Consider the following 27,237-nt stretch of genomic DNA (forward strand, 5'->3'; position numbering starts at 1 on the left):
CAAATGGGCCATAAAGGTTGAGTGACATATTACCCCACTAGAGACAAAACATCTGCTCAACCCCCTCAAGCCGGCCCCCAAATAAAGCACATCAGAATAACATTCCCTGAGAAAGCTGACAAACCCTGTAACTTCAGTGCTTAGCGTAACGAACTTATCTTCCTAATGCAGAGAGTTCTTTAATTTCTATTTGCCATTTGACCTTAATTATGAATTAAAAAGCTATTGTCCTCATAGAAGCTCATTTCATTATTTCTCTCTTTTAATCGACGCATCCATCAGATGTGAACAATTATCATCCAATTGTGAAACTATTGGCCTCGCCAGACTGTTTGAATTCATCACTGAGCTGCTGAAACGTGATGTCCATTTCCAGAGCATATGAAGGCCTGGGCAGGACGGCTTCAGAGCTGTATTTACCACAGCGTTGACTCTGCTGAGGTGGCTAAAGCTTCGGAGGTGGGTCAAGAACGGGAAGCTTTGTTTATTGATTCTGTCAAAGCTTTCGATTCAGTGAACCATAAATTACTGTACTAAATGAGAGAGATGGGATTTCAGGGCCAGAGTCACCCACAGATTGAACCTCCTGGAAGAGCAAATGGAATTGTTCTAAAATGACATTTTCCATTTCCTTGGGAAGGGAATTTCAGGGAATGGGGCTAGGGTGGGTTCCCACTTCATCCTCCCAATTCCTAGCAGCAGGCAGATGGTGATGTCTCCCTTCCAGGCGCTTCACGAACTGAGTTGGGATGAAGTCAGTAAGGTACCCAAAGATGCTTGTGGAGAACGTGGCTTCTGAAGGGCCAGAGCTCGAGGGTGGGTTGGCTTGTGGAGAACGTGGCTTCTGAAGGGCCAGAGCTCGAGGGTGGGTTGCTTTCCACTGGAAAACAAATCTGAACAACAAAATTAGGGTTTGAAGAACTCAAGAGTGTGAATGTGAGGGAATTGTCTCCACTGCCTTCCCAGGAACTCTGAACGTTAATGAGTCGTGGAGGAGCTGGCTGAGCTGCAGAGCGAACTGGCCCTTCTCCTGGAGGGACTGGGCCAGGTGCTGGAGGTGGAAGGGGACAGAGAGACCGGACCCATTCCTCCTGGAGGGACTTGGCCAGGTGCCGGAGCTGGGACAGCATCCCAGCAGGCCCTTCTACTGGCTTCCTGTCCTCCTCTGTGTTTCCTATTGAAATCACGGACAGGTGGAACTTGGGACGGGCCCCACAGATGGATGGGATGGTGGAAAGACTTAAAACCCGGTTCCCAGATGTGGCCTGAAAGGAATGAAAATCTTTTCAGATGGTTCTGGAATCCTTCATGGTTGTTTCCAGAATATAAAACACAAGGGGCTTATTTTGAATTGGGGTGATTTACTGTTATTTGAACCCAGTGAGGAGGGAGGGACTGAATTGTTTTTCGGAAAGTCTCAGGACCCTGGCAGGCTCAACCTGTGGGTGAAATGTAACCAACTTACTCTCCTGGTTCAAACTCCTTTTGTGAAGACTCCTGTCTCAATGTGGAGACATTTTTCTCCTTCCTTCCCTCACTCCAACCAGGGCTGCTCCCTCTCCGACAGTATTAGAGCCAAATGTCAGATCAGGTACACTGAAAATTGAGGCACGTTTCTCGCTTTTCCGATCCGTGTCTAAGCCTGTTTGGTTTGCGTCATAGAAAGGTTACGGTTTCTGCTTTGCTGGTGGGAAGCGAGCTCCCGAGTTTCCATACCACAGTTGAACAGAAGAGTTGATTCCTGTAGCTGAGGCCCCAAGAGGGGCAAGTGCAAGCTCAGAGAAAGGAGCAATTGGCAAGTGTAGGCACAAGGAGCAAATTCCCCCGGAGACAGACAACTGCTCAGGCCATTTGCCTCCCAAACAAATCCTCATCAGCCTGGCTGGAGAAACATGGTGCAGATTCCTGGTTTGGCCACCTCAGCCCCTTATTTTTGGGAAATTCCAAGTTGAAATTCTTAGTTCCTCTTCCCTGGGAGAATAATTTTCCCAGTATCCTACACCAAGACAGATGGACCCACTGTTCTACCTTCAGGAAACTGTGTATCCAAGCAGCCCCCTGTGCCCACCCCATGCCTTTGGTTCTGGAGCCACTGCAGGTTCAAGTCGCCGACGCTTCACTTCAAATCCGTTGAAGCTGTCAAAAAGTACTGGGCTCCACCTGTGGAGGTGAAAGTCACAACTCCAATAATGTTGGCCTTGCTGGACTGCCCAGGGAAATTGCCTCTAGCAGCACTCTGAGAGAGGTGCAGGCCAGCGGGGTTGCGGCAACTTAACCGAGTTCAAGCTGCGACCTGCCAGCGTGAGCTTTGTCCGGCAAGCAAAAGCCTGTGTCATTTCTGTAACAAAGAATATGTAACCTCCCAGAGGGGGCTGGGCCCACAGGCTCCAGCAACCGACATCTCGGAGTATAATTGCCATGGAAACATCGTCAGCACCAAAAACTGTCATCAGATGAAAAGTCTTCTCGTAACTATGGGAAAGGGGGAAAGGGAAATGTATTTATTCATCTGCAGTGGCACTTAGGCATGGAGGCCTGTTCAATGTGCTATAGATGCTCAAGGTTGTTGGGGGAAGTACTACAAATGTTAATGGTGCTTTTTATAAGATTCAGAACCTATTTAATCCATCAGTGATATTTACTGAGTGCTTACTGTGTGCAGAGCACTGTACTAAGCACTTGGGAGAGTACAATACAACAGAGTTGGTAGACCCGTTGCCCGCCCACAATGAGTTTACAGCTTGTTACAGTTGAGCTTACAGAGGGGGAGACAGGCATTAATATAAATTTAAGATATTTAATGAAGTTCTTTCTCTAATCTCCACAGAAAGCAACGACATTAAGTTGGGGAAAGGGCTCGTTGGCTCAGGTGACGGTCCTGGAAAATGCCCCAGCCTCGGCTGTTGAGAAAGGTGTCTACTTTTGATCTCCGTTCCATGTTGCCCAATGCCTGGAATCTGAGCGCTGGGTGATGGGTCGCTGGAGTTGAGGTCTGTTCAGACAGAATTGCTTTGAGATGATTATTTTGGGATCCCTCCCACCTCTGTCATCTGGTGAATTCTGTTCTCCATACTTCCTAAGTACTGCCATGTGGACCAAGTTCTCCCATTCCAGGGAGAACTGTTTTACGCAATTGCTAGCAAATTCTTCTGACCCATTTGGGCCCACTTATTCTGTCATTGGCAGTTAGGTTTTAAGAGAAATTCCTGGGACTCACCGAGTGTCTGAATAGAAAGGTGGAGAGTGGAAACGCTGTCTTGGCTAATGAGCCTGAGCCTAGCTGCTCACCTCAGCCTGAGCTCCTCACCTCCCTGAGCCCTCCCTGGATTGTAAAGCTGGGTCTTGCCCTCCTCCCCTGGTACCTCACTCCTCCTGGTACCTTCATTCCCCTCCACCCCACTGATGTTTTTGGGGATCCACCTCATCTCATTGGCTGCCCCCTTCCACGATGGGCTCACTTCCAATAGAGGAGAGCTCTGTCACTTGATCTTTGGATTTTTGTAGCCAGAAAGTGTTGAAAAGAGGGAAGACACTCCTCTACAGAGCAAGTAGCTAGTGGGGTCAAGGTGTTGTTTGAGTTGGTGTCCTTGGTCATCCCTCCTCCATGCCAAAGGCCAGACCCCCGGTTGCTATTGTGTAATCTTCCTTAATGCAACCATGATGCCTTGGGGCCAGGAAGATAAAGGGGAATTCTGGTCCTTTTGCCTCTCTCCCCGTGCATACTTTAGTTGCTCCCAACGCCAGAGTACAGCAAATGTTTGGGGAAGTGGATCATCAGTACTTTCTGTCATACTGCAGCACCAGTCTGAAAAATATTAGGCTGAGGCCATGCAGGCAAACTTGTAGATTTTATGTGGTTATTGGAAGATGGAGTACTCCAGTCACCTCCCGTGAACCTGGCCAGGTCCTTATTTATAGTGACTGCCCAGCAGATGTATGGAAGTGGAGAGGTGGCACACACATTTAATTTGAGTGGGCCTCATCACACCACGTGGAGGCACCTTTCCATGAGACTTAAGATCTTTTGCCACTCCTTTCCCCAGCACCCTTATTGTCCCACTTACTCCTTTCCAAAGTCATTGTGCTAGCAGTCCATGAGTGTAGCTTTTTCTCACTCTTTCAGCACTCCTGGTAGAGAAGTCCCCAATGCTGCAAGTCTGGGCACCCCAAGAGACTGAAGGCAGGGCAACCAAGCAAGCCCCAAGTAGCTGCCAGATCTCTTACTACTCTGTGAATATGTCTTGTAGATGCAGGTGCTGGGAGCTGCTCTACAAGCACAGAAGATTGAGCAAATGTAGCAGTCTGCCTTAGCCTCCCACCTCACCTGACTGCTTGCAATCTAGGACACGGAAGCAAGACACCTCCGCCCACCCCACCCCCTTCTTCCTTCCTTCCTTCCTCACATCAGCTTGCTGCTACCAGCCAGCCTAGATGTCTCCTAAGGCGGCTGTGAGTAAAAGGAGCAGGGGTGGAAAGTGGAGGGATGGGAGAAGGTTTAGAAAAGTTCAAACTGCTTTTTGCCCATCAGGTGGACATATGATTTGGGCCTCTGAAATCTACAAGGGGCAGCCACTGCTCCTGTGTCCTTGGCCCCGGGCTGTGCATCTGCCTAGTGCAAGCCCCACCCAAAGGATGGTTTTTGCCAGAAGCTCCCTTTCAGGGTCCCACCTGCTGCCTGCAGTCACTACCCTGTTAGAACTGGGCAGTTCTTGTACACGCTCCCTTTATTCATTCATTCAATCATATTTATTGAGCACTTACTGTGTGCAGAACAGTGACATTCCCCGCCCTCAACTTGCCCACACATGGAGTCTGTCTACATACAGGCAGCGAATTCCGGCCTGAATGCAGATCCTCTCCTAGCTTGATGGGGTTATAGCTCTCATATAAGTTCCTAACTGCACTTACTATGATTATGTTGCAAAGCTCCCCTCAAGTTTGCAAAATTGCAAACACTTTCCTCCAAAGGGCTGAGGTGGCCTGGCAGCTGGGTTCAGGAACTCCCTTCCTCCTCACCTCCTTTTTTCCATCTCGCTCTTGCTTAGGACTAGAGTCTTACTATGCCTTGGTTCTTTAAAAGATGCATTGTCTTAAAATTTAGCTTTTTGTTTGGACCCTTTCATTTCAGGGCCGAGAGCCCACTGCTGGGGCAGAATGAATTGATAAGGAGAGAGGCCAGGGATCCCTCCCCCTGAGCCTCCCTGTCGCGCCCTGGGAGGGTAAGAAGCAGGCCTCGGGATGTTGCAATCTTAGGGCTTGGCTTGCCATTCCAGATGGAGCAGATTCTGCGTGGCCTGTTGCCGAAAGCAACCAATCATCACCACCCCAAAGCCTGAGGGGCACCCCGGGAGGCAGGAGTGGAACAATTGCAGCAGCTCTTCAGCCTGTGAGACTTCACTTATTTCCCCCGGAATAAGGAAAGCTAACGTGATGGAGCAGCAAATATAGCAATAAGCACAGCAAGAGTAGCAGGTGGCTGGAGGTAAAGGAGTTGAATTTATTTTGTCCAACCCCGAAGGCCGAGTCTTAGGGGGAGGATTAATTCGATTCAGCAGGAAGCCAAGACAATAGCCAATATTCCTAAATTAATTTCCACCCTCCCATTCCTCAGAGTCTGCTCCAGGGTCAGATGGACTCTCAAATAAAAAACCCCACGCTATGGTCCCTGGAACTACTACTGGTTTCAGAGAAGCAGCTTGGCCTAGTAGATAGAGCACAGGCCTGGCAGTCAGAAGGACCTGGGTTCTAATCCTGAGTACACCATTTGTCTGCTGTGTGATCTTGGGCACATCATTTAACTTCTCTGTATCTCAGTTACCTCATCTGTAAAACAGGGATTAAGAATGTGAGTTCCAGGTGAGGCAGGGACTGTATCCAACTTGATTACCTTGTATCTACTCCAGTGCTTAGTACAGTACCTGGCACATAGGAAGCACTTAACAAATTCCATGATTATTACTGTTACCTCCCTTTCCCTCCATCCCACACCCTTCCCACCTTTATCTCAGACTCAATTTGGGTTTCTTGGCTAAAGTCTGGCCCTAGGCTTGATGAGGCACCCAAGGCGAGGGGGCTTGCTCTGGCCTCAGCACCTGCCTGTTCACCCAGATTCACTGGCACCTCTGAATTGTCCTTCGGTTCAGAGACGACGCCTTCATCCTGATCTAAACCCCTGCTTTATTTCCAGCTCTTGTAAGACTCATGCTCCGGTCCCTGCCACATCGTCTTCCTGCAGGTCAGCGAGGCGAGGGTCAGTATGGACATCAGCTCCAAGCTGACAGCACCCGACTGCCGGGATTCCTTCCTTCCCAGTAAGTTGTCTTCCCAGAGAGGAGCGGGGCCCTCGGATGTTCCGCTTGTCTGTCTGCATCGCTAAACTAGATTATCAGATGACCTTCCGCTTAACGTATAGCCCAGGGAAAGCCAAACACTTTGTTTTCATTACTTCAGGGTTGAGCTGCCTGCATAGTTGGTTTCTGATTCATGGAACAAAAACACAAAACACAGTAGACAATTACTTTCATGGGAGCTGAGGCAAGGTCTGGACCTTCAATTTGGCCTCAAACAGCTAAGGCAGAGAGTTTGCGGGGAGAGAAAGCCTGGAGGGAGGAGGTCGCAGCACAGCATTCCGGTTTCACTCTCTGCCTCCGTTTCCCTTAAAGTAGTCTTAGTATCCTACAAAGTTTTAAACATTTGTCGAGAAGGCTTAAGTGAGGACTCTGAACTGATACCTGTTAGTAAGTGTAATTAGTAGTGATTATGTAAAAACAGCCTCAGCTGTTGGAGAAATAGACCCCTTAGCTTTTAAATCATCCTCAAGGAAGGTGTGAAAGTGATCATTCTAATAGTAGCAACCAGGAGAGGGGGCCAACTGCCACTGGAGACTGCAGGATTGTGGGAGTCACAGTGCGAATGGTGCGGTGAACCAACCCGAAGCAGTAGAGGAAAGAAGACCCGGTGGTGGGAAAGGTGAATCTACTCTTCGATGGTCCTCAAACTCACTGTCCTCCTAGGGCCCCGGGACTGTTGTTCCTGTTTGGGGTGGAGCAAACTTTCAGGCTAAGCAGTGGCATGGAGGTGGAATCGTTCAGGAGATATCCCCGAGTCTACCCAGCATCCCCCTACCCCTTTCGAGGGTCCTCCTGTTCTCAGCTGTGCCTAAGGAGAGTGGCCAGGCAGTAAGGCAGTCTCGGCCTGCTCACGTGAAGCAAGATGTTCTAGCAGTTTTTGTCCCTCCACCGCTCCCACCCTCAAAAACAACGTGCAGCCACAGGCCCCTCCACTGCAGCGCACCCTTCTCGGAAGCCATTAGTGGAAGAGCTACAATGCTTTGGCAAGGTCTCCCAGCAAGCAATGGCAGGAACTCATGGGATGCCTTTAGTCCTTATCCCAGTGAAACCGTCTCCGCTCCTCTTCACTCCCGATTAGCCACCTATAGGCCCCTAACGATGCCTCTGGCCTGGCCCCTTCTGAAGTACAAGGCTCCCGCTCCGTACCTGCAGGTCAGCCCCCTGCCAGCGATGGGCCCATGCTTGGTCTCGATTCCTCAGGATCATCCTCGAGGGGCCTGTGCTCGCAGCCATTTGCAGCTTCCCCCAATCCGCTGTACGTGCAACTCAACAGATTTTAATTCTGTGGACAACTGTTTGTTCAACATTAACCTGTATTTACACATGAAGGTTGACCGAGAAGTTGAGGGGAAAGGAGGCCGGAGAAATGAAAATACTCCTTAAACGTGTCCCAGCCCGCTTCAATATCAGATTTGCTCCTTTGGCTCTACCCCTTTCCACCCCCCTTTCTCTGACTGTGGACTTTTACTTTCAGCTCAGCCATCATCTTCTACCTTCAACTGTTTCTGGCTTTCTCTTGTAGGCACAGAATGGTAAATGAGCATTCTCTTGGATTCTGGGCACGAGAGAGTAAGGGCCCAACAGGACATAGAACCTGTTTGTTAGGTGCACATTTTATTTGTTGGGTGATGATAAGACTTGTGGTGTTGTCCTCTACCAAAACAAAGAGGGAATCGCTGCCTTCTGGGAGTTTACAATCTAATGTAGAATACAAGCAGACAAAAATAACCACAAGAGGAGGGAGGGAGCAAGTAGAGGGAGGAGGTTGTGCTAAGAAGCGAAGCCTTTCCTTCCACGAACAGTTCTTAGTCACTTTCTGTCTCAGATTAAATCATGTCCCCCAAAACCCCACAGGAATAATATTTGTTTAGCACTTACTATGTGCCCAACACGGAGCATGGGCTTGGGAGGCAGAGGTTGTGGGTTCTAATTCCATTCTGCCACTTATCAACTGTGTGACTTTGGACACATCACTTAACTTCTCTGTGCTTCAGTTACCTGATCTGTAAAATGGGGGTTAAGTCTGTGAGCCCCACGTGGGTCAACCTGATTACCTTGTTTCTACCCCTGTGCTGAGAACAGTGCTTGGCACATAGTAAGTGCTTAACAAATACCATAATTAATATTACTATTATATGCTGGGGTTCCACATGGGGCTCACAATCTTAATCCCCATTTTACAGATGAGGTAACATTCACAGAGAAGTCCCATTCAGCCACTGCAACAGCCACCTCCCCCTTCCCTGCCTGGGTCATCTTCCTGCCTGGTCCTTAGGGCCCAGCTCTTGGGAGACCTCTCCCAAGGGGCTTCAGACCAGTTTGACAAATTCCAGTCTAGAATCTCTCAGGCCCGATTGCCAAGACAATGAATGACCCAAGAGTGAATTTCTCCTCCCCTCCGAAACAAGGACGAGCTCCCGAAAGTTGGGGAAAATCTTATTCTGAAATGTAATTGTACCAATTCATACTTACATTTAGCACAAGCCCCCCGACCCAACTTAATTAAGTTGTGTTTATTTCTCTGTGATAAGAGAAGTAAAAAAGTTAGAAATATTTGCTCCCGTTAAAATCTGCTCAGTTTGGGTCACATGAGCTCGTCACTGAGTGAAATGCCAGGATTTTTCTTGCTGAGATAAATGTTGGCCATATAAGCATCTGATTTGGGGGAAAAAAAAAAAGACATTGGATAGTGCAATTTTTCCATCCCTGAAGTGGCAGAAAATGCTAAATAAAAAGGCTGCTTGGCCTAAATTCAGTCCACCGCAATCACAAGAACAAGCCAACCATCTCTCTCCTTTCACTTAAACACACGAGGATTCTTCACGGCCACTTTTTCTCCCTAGGTCCCAAAGAGGAACAACTCTGACGTAAAGCAGGGCTCTTTGGCTCCTCAGCTGAAATCAGGCAGGAGCACTCACTCCCCCACAAAAGCTGAGGCCGGCATTATGGAACTCTGTGTTCCAAAGACCCTTGATAATCACCCCCAAGGACGAGGCCTGCACTGGCTCCCTAGGACCAGTGACTGCCCCAGTCCCAAGGAATGCAAGGTCGCCCGCCAGCCTTACAATCAGTAGTGTGGCTGAGGGGCTGCCCAAAGGGTGGAGGCCAGGGGGAGGGGGTTGGGATGCAGCACCAAAGCCGGCACCAGGTTCTCAGCAGCCTGGATGACAAAGGACAGAAAAGCCACATTTGTGAGCCATTCTTCAGGCTGACAGCCACTTCCCACTTTTTTTCCCATAGTGGAAAGAGCATGAGCCTTGGAGTCAGAGGAACTGGATTCTAATTCTAGCTCTGCCAATTGCTTGCTGTCTGACCTTGGGTAAGTCACTTTGCTTCTCTATGCCTCAATTCCCTCAACTGTAAAATGGAGATTCAATACCTGTTCTCCCTCCTTCTTAGACTGTGGGCCCCATGAGGGACAGGGACTATGTCCAACTTGATTAGCTTGTATCTACCCCAGTGCTTAGAACAGTGCTAGACACATAGTAAGTGCTTAACAAATACCATAATAATAATAGCCATACTATGTCCCCATCCGCAAACTGCAAAAAAAAAAAAAAAATATGACAGAGCCCAGAAAATGACTTCCAAATCTTCCCACTTCAAACTTGGCCAGAGCAGGCTACATGACCTCGCTTTCAATAGCAGGGAGACTACTAGAAAACAGAGCGATTTGGTTTCCTCCACGACCACATCCAGTCCTGGATCCTCTGTCTCTCTCCCTGCACTGGCCCCACTAAGCTTGTAGTGTTGGGGGCATAAGAGCGGGACTGTTTTCTCAAGACCACGCGTGACAACTCAGCTCAGGATAGCATCCGTGGCCACTCCTGGCCCAGTGGACTGGGAAGGATCAGGTAATTCTGCTCCTTAAGCCCTCCCCCCTCCTCCTTCTCCTGGCCCTCTCCCCGACTGGGCGTCACAGAGCTCCTGGCTCCAGCAGCCCCATTGGTGTTGGCAGCTGGAGGCCTCTTGCTGCAGAGCAGATCTGCTCACATGATTGCGCATCGAAAGAAATGCCTCCTCGACGATGCTCAGGAATTATACCCTTGGAAAACTCTTCTACAGCGCATGAAGTGCTTTTGACACTATCTCTTCGTTGAAGCAGGCACAAAAATAGAGGCTTATAATTAGCTCTCTGGGGAGGCAAACCAGAGACTCAGCAGGAGAAGAGTCAAGATGGGCTTAGGTAGGTCTTGGAGAAACACTGCAGAGACTAAAGGCAAGTCACCCATCCCAGCATTCACAGGGAGGGGAGAGAGGCCAAGAGATAGCACACAGGCAGAGGCCAAACAGCCACCTAGCACCCTGCCACCCACCAAAACACTGGGGGCCCCAAGCATGTCCTTGGCAGAATTCATCTCCAACTTTATTTGGACCAACCAGGAAACATTAATGCTGTTTGAAAACACCTAGCAGAACACATGATTCTCCCATTCAGTCCACAAGTGGCTCTTCAGTGCTTCCCAAAACCAATCGATCAATGGTATTGAACACTTACTGTGTGCGGAGCACTGTACTATGTCCTTGAAGAGTACAATATGACAGAGTTGACAGGCGCATTCCCTGCCCACAATGAGTTTACAGTCTAGAGGAGGAGACAGACATTGGATAGAGCATCCAATGCTGTTTCCCTGGTGAGATAATCACTTGTGGCAGACTCACATTCATTAATAACACATAGCACAATTAATATTACTTATTATTAAGTGCTTAGATACCATCATTATTATTATTACTACTCAGTGCTGGGGTAGATTCAGTAATAAATAGGTTGGACAGTCCCTGTGCTCACTAAGGGAAACAGCATTTTTACAGATGGGTGTGTAGTATAGTGCTCTGCACACAGTGCTCAATATACACCATTAATTAAATGATTGAAACTGAGGCTCAGAGAAATGAAATGACTTGCCTAAGTTCACGCAGCAGGCAAGTAGTGGAACTGGGATTAGAACCCAGATCTCCTGTCTCCCAGGCCAGGGCTCTTTCCGTGAGATTGCACTGCTTCTCTCAGAGCCTGAATTGTAATCAATCAGTGGTATTTTTTGAGCAGTTACTGTGTGCAGAGCACTGTAGTTTTCAGGTTGAAGAAGAAAGGCCCCTCTCTTACAGAGGTAACTCTCTCTCACCTTCAAGTATTGATTGAGCACTACTATATGCACAGCACTCTAATAGGTGCTTGGGTACATATAGAAGAATAAGACAATCTGTGACTACAAGGAACTTAAGTCTTTTAGGAAGATAAATGAACATAAATTGACAAAACAATAGTTGAGACTAGATATGTGGTAGGGCAAACAGTGCATGAGAGTTCTCAACTTTTGAGTGTTGCTGGGGGCAGAAAAGTGCGAGGAGAAATGCCCTGGGAGGAGGGGGCTTTTTAGCAGAGCAGTTAGCTGAACGTATATGTATGTATGTGTATATATATAGCAGTGGTTTCCAGTAGTCTCCAGAGAAGGGGGTATGTAGGAGCCCAGTGAAGAGCACTTGAGAACCTAGAACGTAGGCCTTCCCAGCCTGTTCACCTGTTGAGTCTTCCTTCTTCAGCCCTGCTTTCTTGGGACTTGCGTGGCTGAGCAGCCCACCAGGGTGGAAAGCAATTTTCTCCAAACTTTTTCTGCACTTGGCATCTGACAAATAAGTTACAAACCCTTTCTGCAATTTCACGCCGAAATTCCTCACAGAGCCGGCCGGTGTTCCTTTATCTCACAACATCTCGAGGTCTCAGAATATCATCTTTGTTCTTGCTGCTTACACCATTCCACCATTCCTCTCCCTAAATGCTCTTTCCACTCCTCCCTGCAACATGCACAGCAACTCTTTGAAACTCAGCCTTCCCAGAGCCTATTTTGGGGACACTTTTCTGGGCAGAAGGTAGCCCAAGACAGAGCTGAAAATAATTGTCTTCTCAGGGCAGATAATACATGCCCATAATCGATGCTAATTTGATTGATTTTACTGCTTGTTTTTCTTCTATGGGAAATTGTGAGGACTGGTTTGCTTTTCATATATATTTGTGCAGCCAGTTATTACAGATTTCTTTCTATGCTCCTCGCCTAAATATGCCCGCTTGTGCTTCCATTTCTTTTGGGAAAGAAAGATTACACATGCCATTACTTCCAGGCCACTGTTATTTGGGAAAAGTGGTAATGCAAGTATGAAATGAAGAAAATGGTAAAAATGCCCGAAAGCGTCTACTCAGGTCTGAATTTGTCATTTCCATTCAAGAGAGAGCTATGGGAAGTTTTTTTTAAATGGTATTTGCTAAGCAGTTACCATTTGCCAGGCACTGTACTAAGCGCTGGCGTGGATACAAGCTAATCAGGTTGGACAGAGTCCGTATCCTACTTGGAGCTCACAATCTTAATCCTCATTTTACAGATGAGGTAACTGAAGCCCAGATAAGTAAAGGGACTTGCCCAAGGTCACCCAGCAGACAAGTGGCAGAGCCAGGATTAGAACCCAGGTCCTCCAACTCCCAGACCAATGCTCTTTCCACTAATAATAATAATTACAACATTTGTTAAGCACCTATGTGTCAGGCACTGATTTAAGCACTGGGATAGATTACAAGTTAATCAGGTTGGATACAGTTCCTCTCCCATATGGGGCTCACAGTCTAAGTAGGAGCGAGAACAGGTAAGTGCTCTTCCCACTAGCTCACACTACCATTACTTCCACACACATACTCCATAACGGACCACCTCATGTGAAGCTCTGTGGTGGAAATAATAATCAATTATTAATAGTATTAACTCCCAGCTAGACTACAACTATACCCACTTCCTACATTTGTCTCCCTGCCTCCGGGCTCTATCCCTTTGGTGTATTGGATAGAGCATGGGACTGGGAGTCAGAAGGTCATGGGTTCCAATTCTGACTCCCCCATTTGTCTGCTGAGCGACTCTGGACAAGTCACTTAACTTCTCTTTGCCTCAGTACCCTCATCTGTAAAATGGGGATTAAGACTGTGAGCCCAACTTGGGACAGAGACTGTGTTCAACCCTATTTGCTTGTATCCATATTTGATTGTATCCACCCCAGTGCTTCGTACAGTGCCTGGCACATAGTAAGCACTTAACAAATACCACAGTTTATTATTATTAATAATACCACCACACATTGCTGGGTAGATCTTCTGAAAACGTTATGCAGCATGAGTCTTGTCATTCCTTAGAGGCTTCCAATGATACCCATTTCCCTCTTTGTCAAGCAGAAACTCCTCATCACGGGCATCAAGGCTCCTCAGCCACTATTCCCCAACTCACCCTCTTTGTTCCTCCCAAGCTATCCTGCCTCTGACCTTCCTCAGGCTGGTCCTCTGAAACTCTCTCTCCATCTTCAGGGCCCTCCTAAAATCTCACTTCCTCCAAGATACCTGCTCCAATAAATTGCCAATAAACACTCTTAGGAATTTCCTCAGAACTTAAGCACAAATTCCTCTCTATTCAAATTTAATTTCAATTATTTACTCAATTATTTCATCTTGACATATTCACACTATCTAGTCTATCCGTGATCTTTTCCACAATTTGCAAATAATTTAATGCCCGCCTGTCTCCTCCATTAGATTTAGATCCCCTGAAAGCAAAGTCTCTATCTTATGTTCGTGGCATACTCTCTAGCACTTAGGTTGAGGCTCTGCACACAGGTGTTCGGTAAATATTATCGTTTGATTGGAATAAATGCACAAATACAGGATCCAACAGTCCAAAATGTCAGTGAAACCGACAAGGGGGTCCCTTCCGAGAACTGCCCAGGCCGCCTCTGGCCCACAGGCCCTGAGCTCAGTCAAGCCAGCCCGATGCCAACCTCAGGTGGGCTGACGGGTTCTCGGCAACACCACCCCGAAATCTGTACCTGTTTGGGGTTCAGGTGGAGAGGGCCCGACACCATAGCCAGATGCTGTCACTGTACGATGGCCCCTGGTGTACTCCCAACATGGCCCTGCCGGTACCAGGTACAACACGTCCCTAAATTGGCCGGAAGGCAGCCATTTCATTTTGGGTCAATTGAACCAGGCTGTAGCAAAGACAGTAAAACCAGGTGTACTTATGATGATAACCACGGTGGTATTTGTTGGGTGCTTACTCTTGTGTCAAGCCCTGTCTGGCATCTATAAGAACAAAATCCGTCCCATACATGAAAACCCTCCCCCGTTGCCCATGACACAAACAGGACAAACAGTGAGTGACTCAGGAGGTCCAGAGTCCCCTAGACATTCACCCCTCCCCGGCTGGGTTTGAGTACCGGGTGCTCGCTGCACTGGTCAGAGGAAAGAGCACCTCCAGTAGGTGGCCAGCTGCTCTGAACAGTAGAACCTGGTCATAAATCAGAACCTCCTGAGCACTCCAAATGTTGGCCAATGCTTCGGCGACAAGCAGAACCACAACCTTTCCTCGAGTTTGATCCCCTGTAACAAGGCTATCGGCAGGTGCAGTCCCGGACCGGAACAAGAGCAGAACAAGGCATGGTGAGGCCGAGCAACACGGAGTAGTAGGGAGGGCCAAAGCTGCCTCACTCTCTCCCACTGTGGGGGCAAGTGGAGTAACGGTGAGGGGGTCCCAGAGGAAATCTGGAGTGAGTTTCAAAAAGCCCAGGGCTTCCGACAGAGAGCCTGCCATTCTCTCTTGCCCTCCGAGAAGGACCTTCTCAACAGAAAGAGATGACACTTCTCTGGAAAGGGAATGGGGAGAGGCAGAATCAAACCTGCAGTCTCTCTCGGAGCTGAAATCAAAGGGCACATGCTAAATAACGCTCCAGGAGATCAAGCAATGAATCACTGTCCTCCAAACCAACGTGGCCAACAGAGCGAGACTTCAGGCAGGAGGAATTTGCACAATTCAAGGATGTGGCTTTTGAGCCCTTTATTTTCAGTGTTCATTTATTCTTCCCTCCCCCACCCCCCAGGGAAATTATTGGTGTTTATTTCTGTTACACTGGGTAAGCATCACAATTATTTTGGTCCATGAAGGAACAATATAGGTTAATGCTTTTACAAACAAAATGCTCTATAGTTTGCAGCAAAAGGTGACACAAAACAAGAATCAATCAGTGGTATTAAGCACTTACTGCGTGCAGAGCACTGTATCTGAGAAGTGAAAATTCAGAAATTCCAACTCCCAGAGAAAAACATTTTCACTTGGGTATTAGGTTTGCTATTTGAGACCTGGAACTATTTAGTCCAAATGTAATATAATGTTAAATAAACAGACCTCGTATTTTTAGATCTTTACAAACGATACTTTTTGAGACTCCCATATTGTAATATAGTACAACCTCTCTTTTTCTTCCTATTTTAGCTTTTCCAATTTTAGAAGCTGTCCTTTCCTAACCCGCTCCATAGTCCCATTCCCTTGAGTGGGACCGAGACTTGGTCACACATTCCTGCGGGTGCCCAGAGAGCTCGTGTGCGTGCCCCTTGGATAACTGAATGTATTATCTCTCTAAAGCCGTCTCTCTCAAATGCAGCTGCCACGGTGCGTGTGGCCGGCCACTGAGGGTTTCTGAACGGCCACAGAGACGCAGACCGAGTCAGACGGACATAAAGCTGCAATCTGAGGGACACAGAGAGAAACTGAGACCTCGCAGTATAGACGACTGGTGTAGTTTAAAAAGGCCACGGTGGCTGTTTCAGGAGTTTCTGCTAGCTTTCCTTCACCGGCCTAATTTTATAAGTGCCACCACCAAAAGGCAGGGATCATTTCCCTCTGACCCCTCTCACCCCCCAACCCCCCTGCAATTTGGGCTCCATTAAATAGTGCCCTAAGCTGAGACAGCTCCTACTACTACAAGCAGCTTTGGGTGTCTACAAATGAATACATTATCCTGATATATGTCAAACCCAATTCCCTTCATAAAGCATTTGACCAGTAGAAATGGATTGGAGTAAATTAAAGGCAGAATTAAAATGGCCAGGGAACGTCCACCAACTCTGTTATATTGTGCTCTCCCAAGCACTTAGTACAGTGCTCTGCACACAGTAAGCGTTCAATGAATACTATTGATTGATGATTAAAGCTGCCTGGAAAAGCCAGAAATTTTTCTGCAAAAATGCAACTAACCAGAAATACAGGGGTACAAGCCTAAGTACAAGCCAAATCACTATTAAGAGGTTTCCTGGGCTATTGCACCTTCTAGCCAGGCCCCACAGTTCCCAGTGTCACAGCCCACAACTCCCCTGCTGTGGCATGCTGCCAGGACTGCAGTTGGAACAAGGTGGGGAAGCAGGGTGGCCTAGTGGAAAGAATATAGCCCTGGGACTTAAGGGTCCTGGCTTCCCCACTTGCCTGCTGTGTGACCTGGGACAAGTCATTTAACTTTTGTGCCTCAGTCTCCTCATCTGTAAAATGGTGATAAAATACTTGTTCTCTCTCCCTCTTAGACTGTGGGCCCTCGACTGTGTCTAACCTGATTATCTAGCCCAGTGCTTAGTACAGTACTTGGCACATAGTGAATGCTTAACAAATACCACTATTGCAGTCTTAGGAACACTAGTGAAGCCATGGCCACAGATTCAGCGGCAGGACTGGGGAGGGGTCCCTTCCAGGCTTCTGGGGTCGACTTGGGAGGAACCAGAGAAACTGGATGGGTCGGACCGGGGGCACAGCCCAAGTAAGCTGGGAAGTGGGCCGGGTTCAGAATTTCAGTTCCATGGCAATAGTTTACATGGGTCAGAACCAGCAATAGAACCTGACAGTCAAAACCAGAGACAAGCCTCCAAAAATGAACACTGGGGGAATCAAAAGCACCAACTGCCTCCTTTCTTTTTTATTCTGCCCCCCTGGCCCTCTACCATCCATCCTTTCTGGGATTCCCCACCAGGGCCATTAGCACTTGGAAAAAGGGGCAGACACCCTGACCCCCCTCATGGTGAGCACAACTGGCTGCTGCCATCACTGAAGAGAAGAGGAGGGCCAGGGGGATGGGTGGGGGATGGTAGGGCACTCTCATGAACAATCTGCCTACTCCTAGAGCATCAGTAAAGCCTTTTGGTTTCTGTCAAAAACGGGGGTTCGAATCCTGTACTTGCCAGTGGATTTCACAGGATTTAATCCAGTTAATCTTTGGATGACAGCTGCTGTAAATGCACAGTGAATTCACCTAGCAAGAAAATGTGTGCCTTTTGGCAAAATAAAATGGTGGGCAAAATCCTCATTCAGACTTTAACATCACCAAAATAGATCTTTTCTGTTTCAGATAGTCTCTCAAATTTGGGGGTTGAATATCAAAAAGAGGCCACATTTACAAACAAGCAACTATTGTTCCTAGTTCATTCAAGATGTTTCTCTCGACTTGTCCAAAGGCTCAGAAATTTAGAATTGTGTTTGGAGGCAGGCAACAAAGCCCTCCAGCCGGAATGAGCCATCACGTCTGTTTCCAGGCTTACATCTTGCGAAGAGATTCATTCGGCAGCAATCACAGGAGAAAACATGGCCCGGAGTATATCTTTCTTTCACACTATGAGTCGGCAACTTGGACCAGCTTGGATGTGTTTGGCCAAAGGCCCAGTTTAAAGTGCCCCGGAAATGGAAGGCAACAATGTAGGGTGTTGGAAATTAAAACAGTTTCTGGCAACTGAATAACCTATAAATCATCAAGAAATGGGACTAAGACTTTTACATGCTTTCCTATCCTTTGATTCTAGCCTGTTTCTGAGCTGTGAGTCTTACCTTTGCTGCTTGGACGCTGACCTGATTTGCAGTCTGAGTCTGACCAAGAAAGCAGAGGTCAAAGGGGGCCTTGTGAATAGGGGTCTTCTGAGGGATCACCTGCCACTCAGAGCAAGCCCTGGGCACAAAAACCAGGCAGCATCCTGCAGTCCCTGACTCCACAGAGCAACCACAAACTACACAACCCTAATTGAAACTGCTTCCCCATGGGAAGATGGAGAGACTGTAGTACACACCTGAGGTCAGGAGTATTGTGGGTTTTTTTGAAAAGCAGTTCCTAGGGGAAGAGTCCCCTTCTGATAGAACTCTCCAAGGGCACTCTCCTTTCACTTCAGGTAGGATGTGAGCTGGCATCTTGCTGCACAGCCCCAGCCTCTGAAACTGCCTCAGGGACCCTGACTTTGGCAGCCCCCTCAAGGGGACAGCTAGTGGTCCAGCCCTTCCAAGCTGCCATCCTGTCCTCCCCAATTACTGTGGACCCAGAGAGCCTTAGAGCAGGCCCCAGAGCCCAGGCAGGCAGGGTGCACAATTAGGTCTCCCCAAATCCTGAGGAGCAGCTGCCAATCAGGCTATTCTAAACCGATCAGAAGGCAAGCTTGGGGACATAACTTTTGATGGTAATTCCCCAGCCTCCCTACTTCAATTTCCCTCAGCTCTTAACTCAGGCTAAACTGCAGAGCACAAGTAACAGATGACCCTACTGTAAAGCAGATAGGAAGCAGGTGGTGACTCGGCACTCTTTCTCTGACATTCATCTTGTGGACTCAATACGTCCCTGAGTTGCCTTGGGGACATTTTCAAGAGTATTTAGGGAATGCTAATAAAGCACTTGGTGTAGGATTGTGTCCACATATGACTGAGGATGTTAATGGAAGAAAAGAACACCTACTTGAACCTATAGAGGGAAACCCTGAAAATGCAGTCCCCAAATAAGTAAAGAAATTGCTGGTCATTGATTCCTATGTGAATGTGCAGAACACCTCCAGACCAGTGCATCCTATTACTCCATAAAGATCTAGCCTCTGTTCTTCAGAGTAGCCCATCATGGCCAATCTTCACTCTTCAAGTCCTTCCAGAGGCTCCACACCACCCGTTACTCCAACTACCAACTACAGACTACTACCACTGATTTATTGATTGTGGGCAGGGAACATGTCTGCCACCCTTTTTTAATGGCATTAAGCATTTTAATGGCATTAAATGGGGTTCATGGACTTAATCCCCATTTTAAAGATAAGGTAACTGAGGCTCAGAGAAGTAAATGACTTGCCTGAGGTCACACAGCAGACAAGTTGCAGAGCTAGGTTTGCAACCTAGCTCCTCTGGCTCCCAGGCCCATGCTTTATCCACTAGGCCAAACGTCTCTGTTGCGACTCTCCTAAGCGTGTAATAGAGTGCCCTGCACTCAAAAAATACTGTAGATTGATTCCTGAATGTTAGAGGCTCATGTATGGATGCACTCAGCTACACACTCAGCTTGGCACTTCTGCCCCGAGAGCCCTTCTCTTGGCAGAGGATACACGCAGCCTCGGCAGGTGGGGCGACTCCTGGTGTTTCTGAAAACGAGCACGCTGCACTCACTCCCCTCACCCCGATCCCATGTGTGACCATGTGTGACCCTTGTACCAATACTCTGCTCAAGGGCACATGCTAGCAGGTGCGGGGCGGAGAGGGATGGTGGTGGTTGAGGACTTTGTGTACCACTGGGGGACCCTGCTGGTTGAGTGCCCAGCGAGCCCGGGGAATGAGGAAGAGCAGGATGGCATTGGTGGGAGGGGGGCTCCTTGCAGGTGGCCCTGCCTCTGACCTCAGGTCCACAACCATAGGGAAAGCTAGGCATTCCACTTGTATATATGACATTTCTTTACTTCCTTATTCCACTTTCATTTAAGTGAGTAATATTCCTGCCTTTGTCCATTTCATCTGCTCACTAGATTATTGTTAATTCCTTGAGGGCAGAGAGCAAATCAAAATTGGAAACCGAGAAGGCCCAGGTCAATGCTGTGCACCACTCGAGAATCCTCAATGCCAACGATGAGGTCCTTCAACTTCGTTTGATCTCTGGGACTGTCAGTTAACATTCGCCTAAGAAACACCGAGTGGAGGCTGACAGTATTGAACTTGCATCGAGTCACTCTCAGAAGCCGGAAGAAACCCCAAACACCAAACGGAGACCACCATCAGACCCCAGTCTTCGTAAGTACTGATACCCCGAGGCCAGAAGAACAGTGAAGTGCTTGCCCTTTCGGCCTACGTACTGTGATGAATATTTCCAACAAGTTTAACTGACGTTAAAGATATTGCCTAGTCAGAGGGTAAAACCCCTACGTCAGGACTATTTAAGGCCAAGAAGGCAGATTGAAAATAATTCAGAACAAGACCTTTAGACAACTGAACTGCAATATGCTGGGTGAAATTCTACCTGTTACCGGGGGCGGGGTGCTGAGACAGCCACTTGGACCCTGGGAGTTTAGAACAAGGAAGGTCAAACAGGCAATCACAGGGAACAAGGGAACCGCCCTTTGGGATCCCGTTGACCCCGGTGAAGGGTGAACCCACATTCTTCTCGAGACAAATAGACTATGAGCTCTAGAGCTCGAGACTGTGAGCTCATTGTGAGCAGGGAATGCCACTGTTTATTGTTGCAATGCACTTTTCCGAGCACTTAGTACAGTGTTCTGCACACAGTAAACGCTTAATAAATATGATTGAATGAATGAGTGAAACAGGAGGGCTCTGAGGTCTCAGAACCCCACAGCCGTGCACCTGGAGCGGAGAACGGAGTTGAGGCTGAAGACCAGGTCTGCACGTGGGCACCCTTTAGTCCAATCGTGATTCCCAGACACAGGCACGTGCAGAGAAAGTGACAATATGGACCCATCTCCCCCAACTCCCAGGAAAAACTCCCACGGCTTCAGCTGCCATCTCTACACGGATAGGATGAATCCCCAAACTACCTCTCCAGCCCTGACCTCTCTCCTCTTCTGCAGTCTCACATTTCCTCTCGCCTTCAAGACAGCTCGACTGGGATGTCCCGTGGACACCTCAGACTTAACAAGTCCAGAACAGAACTCTTCATCTTCCCACACAACCCCGTCCTCCCTGTGACTTTCCCCTCACAAATGACACCACCACCATCCTCCATCTCCCAAGCCCACAACCCCAGCTTTATCCTTGATTCATCTCTCTGATTCAACCTACTCACTCCATCTGTCTCCTGCTGGTTCTATCTTCACAACATCTCTAGACTCTGCCCCTTCCTCTCCATCCAAACGGCTAATGACCCTGATCCAAACACTTATATCCTACTTTGACTACTTCATCAACCTCCTCACTCAACTCCCTGGCTCCTGCCATTCCCCTCCTCAGTATGTACCTCGCTCTGCTGCTCAGTTAATTTTTCTGTTAATACCTCCTGACTCAACAACCTCCAGTATTGCCCATCCACCTCTGCAAACGGCAACGCCTTACCATTGGCTTTAAGGCACTCATCAGCTCTTCCCCTCCTACCTTATCCCCACAAATCTACTACAACCCGGCCCACACATTTCACTCCTCTGATGCCACCTTACTCATTGTACCTCAATCCTATGTAGCCCATTACCAACCCTTGCCCACTTCCTCCCTCTGGCCCGGAACTCCCTCCATTTCATATTAGTCAGTCCACCACTCTTCCCACCTTCAAAACCCTTCTAAAAATCCCATGGCAACTAAGCCCTCACTCCCCCAACTTGCTCTCCCTTCTGCACTGCCTGTGCATTTGGATCTGTAATAATAATAATAATGTTGGTATTTAAGTGCTTACTATGTGCAAAGCACTGTTCTAAGCACTGGGGTAGATACAGGGCAATCAGGTTGTCCCACATGAGGCTCACAGTCTTCATCCCCATTTTACAGATGAGGTAACAGTCACAGAGAAGTTAAGTGACTTGCCCACAGTCACACAGCTGACAAGTGACAGAGCTGGGATTCGAACCCATGACCTCTGACTCCCAAGCCAGTGCTCTTTCCACTGAGCCACGCTGTACCCCTTAAGCACTTGATATTCAACTACCCTCAGCCCCACGATGTTTACATTCATATCCTTATACCTTGCCATTTCCCCTATCTGTAATTTATTTCAATCTCTGTTTCCCCTCTTGACTGTATGCTCCTTCAGGGCAGGGATTGTGTCCACCAGCTCTATTGTATTATGTTTTTAGTGGTAATCATCAACTCCTTTCCCAGAGAAGATGTTAACAGGTGATTAAAACCCAGCTCTGGTCTTCTTCTGCCATTTTCCCCCTGCTGTAGCAGGGCTCTACAAACTTCAGTTAAGGGGAGCTAACCTGGGTCGTATCTTCTGCCTCTCCTTTCTAGAACCAATGATTGAAGGCCAGAGAGCCCTCTGCTACCTCAGAATTCTTGGTAAGTGAAACGGGGGACTCTGGGGCCTCCCCTGAAGAGTGGCCCCATTGGTAATCACAGGTTTGAAATCACAAACTGCAAGCATCTGCCTCACCCAGGGACTACACTCCACCCAAGTAGATCAATCGTTAAAATGTAATTTGACTTTTTTTTCCCTAGTTATCCAGTAACTAAGGACTTTTCTGCTTTGTCAAGGGTTTTGAATTGAGAAATTTTTCAACATCATATATAATGCATCTGAGTCCAACAATCAAAAAAAAGTTTGAAGCTCAAGTGGCAATTTCTAAGTCAATAACCATTTTCCATATCACTTGTAGCCCCTCCTGCAGCAGCACCCAGTATATACAAGTTCTAGTGCAAGGTAATGCGTACATTTAGAAAACCAAATCTTTCAATAACCAAAAACAGGCTTATTCGCTTGAGCTGTTATAGTTATGCTTTTGCATTGTGGGAAGCAGCATGGCACAGTGGATAGAGCATGGGCCTTGGAGTCAGAGGTCATGGGTTCTAATCCAGCTCTGCCACTTGTCTACTGTGAGACCTTGGACAAGTCACTTTACTTCTCTGGGCCTCAGTTATCTCATCTGTAAAATGAAGACTGTGAGCCCCATGTGGGTCAGGGATTTGCTTGTAGCCACTCCAGTACTTGGTACAGTACCTGGCACCTAATAAGCACTTAACAAATACCACAATTATTATTGTTTTTGAAGACACAAAACTAGAAAAATTCCACTTTCCCAGCCTTAATAAATGCCAGAATTACACTGGAGAGAGGTAACCAAATAATAATAATTACTACAGCATTTTTTAAGTGCTATTATGTGCTAAGGGCTGGGGTAGACATAAAAGTCTCATCAGTTTACTGCTGATACCTTCAATATTTCATTTTCTTCTCACCTTAACCTTGCAATTTCTTAAGGCAGGAGCTTGGATATATTTAAACCAGGAAATGGAAAGCTGTTGGTGAGTGGGGAGAAAAACTGTTTACTCATTTATTTGCAAGAGGCATTTAACTTTCTCAATAACTTTTTGTTCTGAATGCTAAGTGACTTGCCCACAGTCACACAGCTGACAAGTGGCAGAGCACTGAACATGGTGAAAATCACAATCCTATTGCCTTTCACAGATGATAGATGAGCACCTAAGCACATTCAACCACTGCCCTGGAAGCAGAAATAAGCCCCATAATATAGTATACTATGGTGGGCAGGGAACATGTCTGCCAAATCTGTTGAATCGTACTTGCCCAAACATACAGTATGGTGCTCTGCCCATAGTAAGAACTTAAAAAAATGTCATTGATGATGGCATGAACAGTACAGGCTCTAAACAGTTCCCACCAGGTCTGAGGTTAATGCTCCTCCCAAAGCCCTTCACTCCCTGGTGGTTACATTATTTTCAGCTTGGGGAAACGTTTAAGTTATCATTTTCATCAGCTGTCTTTTGCAACTAAAGTAGAACATTACAAGTGTAGAGATTTTGCTCCTTTCACAGCTACTGGAACATTTTATTTTAAAACTATAACTCTACATTGCACAACTGGATTTAGTCATTCTACCACTGTCATCAGGAGCTACTTTATTCAGTTATGCATGTATTATCCTAATATGTGAAATTACTGTGAGAAATCTCAACGTTCTCAAAGTACCTTTGCCAGTATACGCTTGCTAGATTGAATGCTCACGAAAACACTTTGGAAATTCATTCATTTATTTATTCAGCGCTTACTATGTGCAGAGCACTGTACTAAGCGCTTGGAATGTACAAATGGGTAACAGATAGAGACAGTCCCTGCCCTTTCACAGGCCTACAGTGGAAATCCCTGATCTCACAGAAGGAACTGCATGAGTTGCTTTGCTCTTTAAAAATCATAAATTATTTCTTCATGAAAATGAGCAAAGGCTGGCAACTTGACTATCTACTCACAATATTAATATTCTCCTACCCCATTAATGAAGAAAGGAAGTTGGTTATCAGAAACTTCTACATTTCCATCAAAAGTTTGACCTATCAAACATCCACCCTCCCATGCCCTCCACCCAGCCAGGGGAGCTTGGGATTGGAGAGGCAGAGGCCTGGAGAAAGGCTGATTTGGGGTAAACGAGGTGGAGTAAGAGATAAAAGGGCTCAGGGAGCTGGGCTTCTCCCCTCCTCCCAGCTAGAATCTCACACCAGCTTTCCAGCTTGTCCCCCTATAAACTCCCCTCGGGAAGCTATCACCAGCTGCCTCTTTCCTCACAGCTACCACTGTCACCCTCTCACCGCCACACACCTCATGGCTCTTTCCCCACACCGCCACCTCTCCCAATCACTTGACAGGGCTGAGTCAAGTTCCCTTGAAAGCTGAAATTCAATTACGCTCCATCACCATTACGGATGTATTTGTGAATACTCGAGTTGCTACTGACTACAACTGAACGATATAGGGATGACTACAGCAACACACAAAATGAGATTAGTCCTGAAGTCAGTACTTTATGCCCAGAAAGTCACAGGGATGAGGACCAGTTCCCTCCAGGCCCACATTCAGGAAAAGTGAGCAGATATTGGGTTATTTGAAGTGAAACGCCTGACCTGTAGAAAATGAAATTTGTATTTTTATTATAATTTAAGCTTCTCTCCTCTGTGGTGCCTAGCACTATTTAACCCATACTAAAAATAATTTTCTCTAGAAATCTATTTTTTGCAAAGTTACAAAACAATTGTGAAGGGGGAGAATGCTTTCCCTCCAATATCCACTTGGTTACAAAGGGTATGTTGCCTGTTTCTCTTCATTTCTGAAAGCTTATGGTAACTTAGTACTGAGCTGAGTTTCCTAGAGATGCCTTGGCTAAATGCAAGGTATGATTTTCATGAGCAAGGTATGATTGATGAATCTCTCAAGAGTTTTTGCTTAGTGCCCACAGAGATTACCAGGATTCGAAACTGGTTTGAGTGTTGTATTAGTCATTTTGGTGACTGAGTTTCTAGACCAAACCCTCGCTTTTTCCATCTGAAAATGAAGCTGGCAATGAGCCATGCCATGCCTCCACCCTGAAATGATTCAGAGGATTAGAGGGGGGAAAAGCTAAAAAGTTTCTTTGGGAAATTTTTCCAAGCTTCCCTCTTGGTCCCTCTCCACCCAGGCCAAAGAGATGATGACTGTACATTTACCGCTTGGCTTAAAGAGTTAATTACTTGTGCCTCAAACAACAACCGATACCTGTTTGTGCCATCAGCAAGTAGCAGGTGGGGGCTGCAGAAAAAGGTTGGCTTCTGTCAATCCATCTCTGCTAGGCTTTTTTTTTTCCCCCCAGGACCCCAGAGTGACTTGGTGACTTGGTTTCATTTCCACTGGCCAGAGATTAGGAAATCGGAACATTAAGACAGATGGGCATTGCATGAGGCCTATAGGGAGACAAGCTGTGGTAGATGTACGCCAGACAACATAAGGGCATTGGACTGTGAGAAAGGAACCCCATATGGGGAGCCAAGGAGGAGTGTCTTTCTCTCCCCATCTCCCAACACCCTCTAATATCCCTTGCAAGGGTGCCTGCTGCTTTGGGCACCGAGCCCAAAGGACATGCCCTTGAAGAGTTGGTGTCGTTCTGACAGGTACAACACTGGGTGACTCCTAAGGGCAATGGTTCTGATCCTATTTAAACCAAACTAAGTCTTCACCCATCAATATCCCCGCTGCCCATCAGTCCAAAGACTATGTCATGGCACTTCCCCATCGCTTTGATAGAAGAGAAAATAAGGAGCAGAGAGGAATGTGGAAGGGAAGGGCTTTCTAGGCACTCGTCCAGGGCACTGTACTAAGTGCTTGAGCAAGGACAGCTGAATTAGTATACATGAACCCTGTCCTCAGGGAGCCTAAAATCTAGCAGTCTAGCCAATGCCTCTGAAGTGCTTAATAGGCACTCTTGGTTGAGTGAACCAGAGAGAGGTACCCTGGATGACAAACAGGTATAAGAGAGTACTTTGCCTCACAGAATAGTAGTAATCAGAGATGTAAACCATAATCAGTATTTTTTGTGCATAATCTCACAACTAACTAGGCAGCAGCTAGTTACCTAGTGAAGAGAAAAAAAGATGGAGAGAGGCAGAAAAACCAAGATAGTCGGGAGAATCTATGTTTGGGTACCATTGGTTTGCAATGGACAATTCCTAGTTGTCACCTGAACCTGAAGGAAACGTGTTCATTTCTGATGTTTAATACTTGCCCAGACTTTTTTGTTTGTGAAAACAAGGAGCCCGTGGCTATAACAGACAATTAGTGATGTGCTGAAGATCCCAACAAATCCATGGCTTGTATAGCCAAGTCTCCATATTACTGCTGTGCCCAGTGAGACAGATGGTAGGATTCGGGATTATATCTGCAAGGCAACTACTGGCTTCTGAACTTCCACCCTGGAAATTAGGCAATTTGGTGGCACACCTATGTACTTCCCAGACAAATCCATGGGGCTAAAGTGCCAAAAGCAGGAGTCCGATCTTCCAGGGCAGAGCAGAGTTAGCCGCATTACAAGTCTTAGGACCGACCACAGCCTCAAGCAATGCTTCCCAGGCCTCTTTGCTGGATGAGAGGGGAAGGAGACGCAAAGAGAAGGCTGGGGAGTATTTTGGAAGTGAACTGCCACTCCCTCAAACTAAATATCTAGTCTCTCGACCCTCAGTTCTGCCCACAACCCTCCCCCAACACACACACACATACACACATGACTGTTGACCTGGCAGGCCAAAAGCCAAAGGGAGCAGAGGAAAACATACAGGAAGCTGCCAGCACATGTACGGCTCTCCTCAACCACTTCCAAAAAAAGCTTCTTTCC

At 47.2% G+C, this 27,237-nt stretch overlaps 1 long non-coding RNA gene across 2 annotated transcripts; it reads left to right on the top strand.

Moving 5' to 3' along the window:
- The first annotated feature begins 285 nt into the window (after nt 1–285).
- Nucleotides 286–9,626, top strand: LOC120638797. Of its 2 annotated transcripts, none has more exons than XR_005660745.1 (6): nt 286–459; nt 2,828–2,990; nt 4,248–4,449; nt 5,274–5,482; nt 6,188–6,311; nt 9,591–9,626. It is a non-coding gene; the product is annotated as an uncharacterized LOC120638797 (long non-coding RNA). The 2 variants fall into 2 exon arrangements; XR_005660744.1 differs by having other exon boundaries at nt 2,828–2,912.
- Nucleotides 9,627–27,237: the final 17,611 nt, after the last annotated feature.

Source organism: Ornithorhynchus anatinus, chromosome 14, assembly GCF_004115215.2.
Source record: "Ornithorhynchus anatinus isolate Pmale09 chromosome 14, mOrnAna1.pri.v4, whole genome shotgun sequence".
In the NCBI taxonomy this organism is placed as follows: Eukaryota; Metazoa; Chordata; class Mammalia; order Monotremata; family Ornithorhynchidae; genus Ornithorhynchus; species Ornithorhynchus anatinus.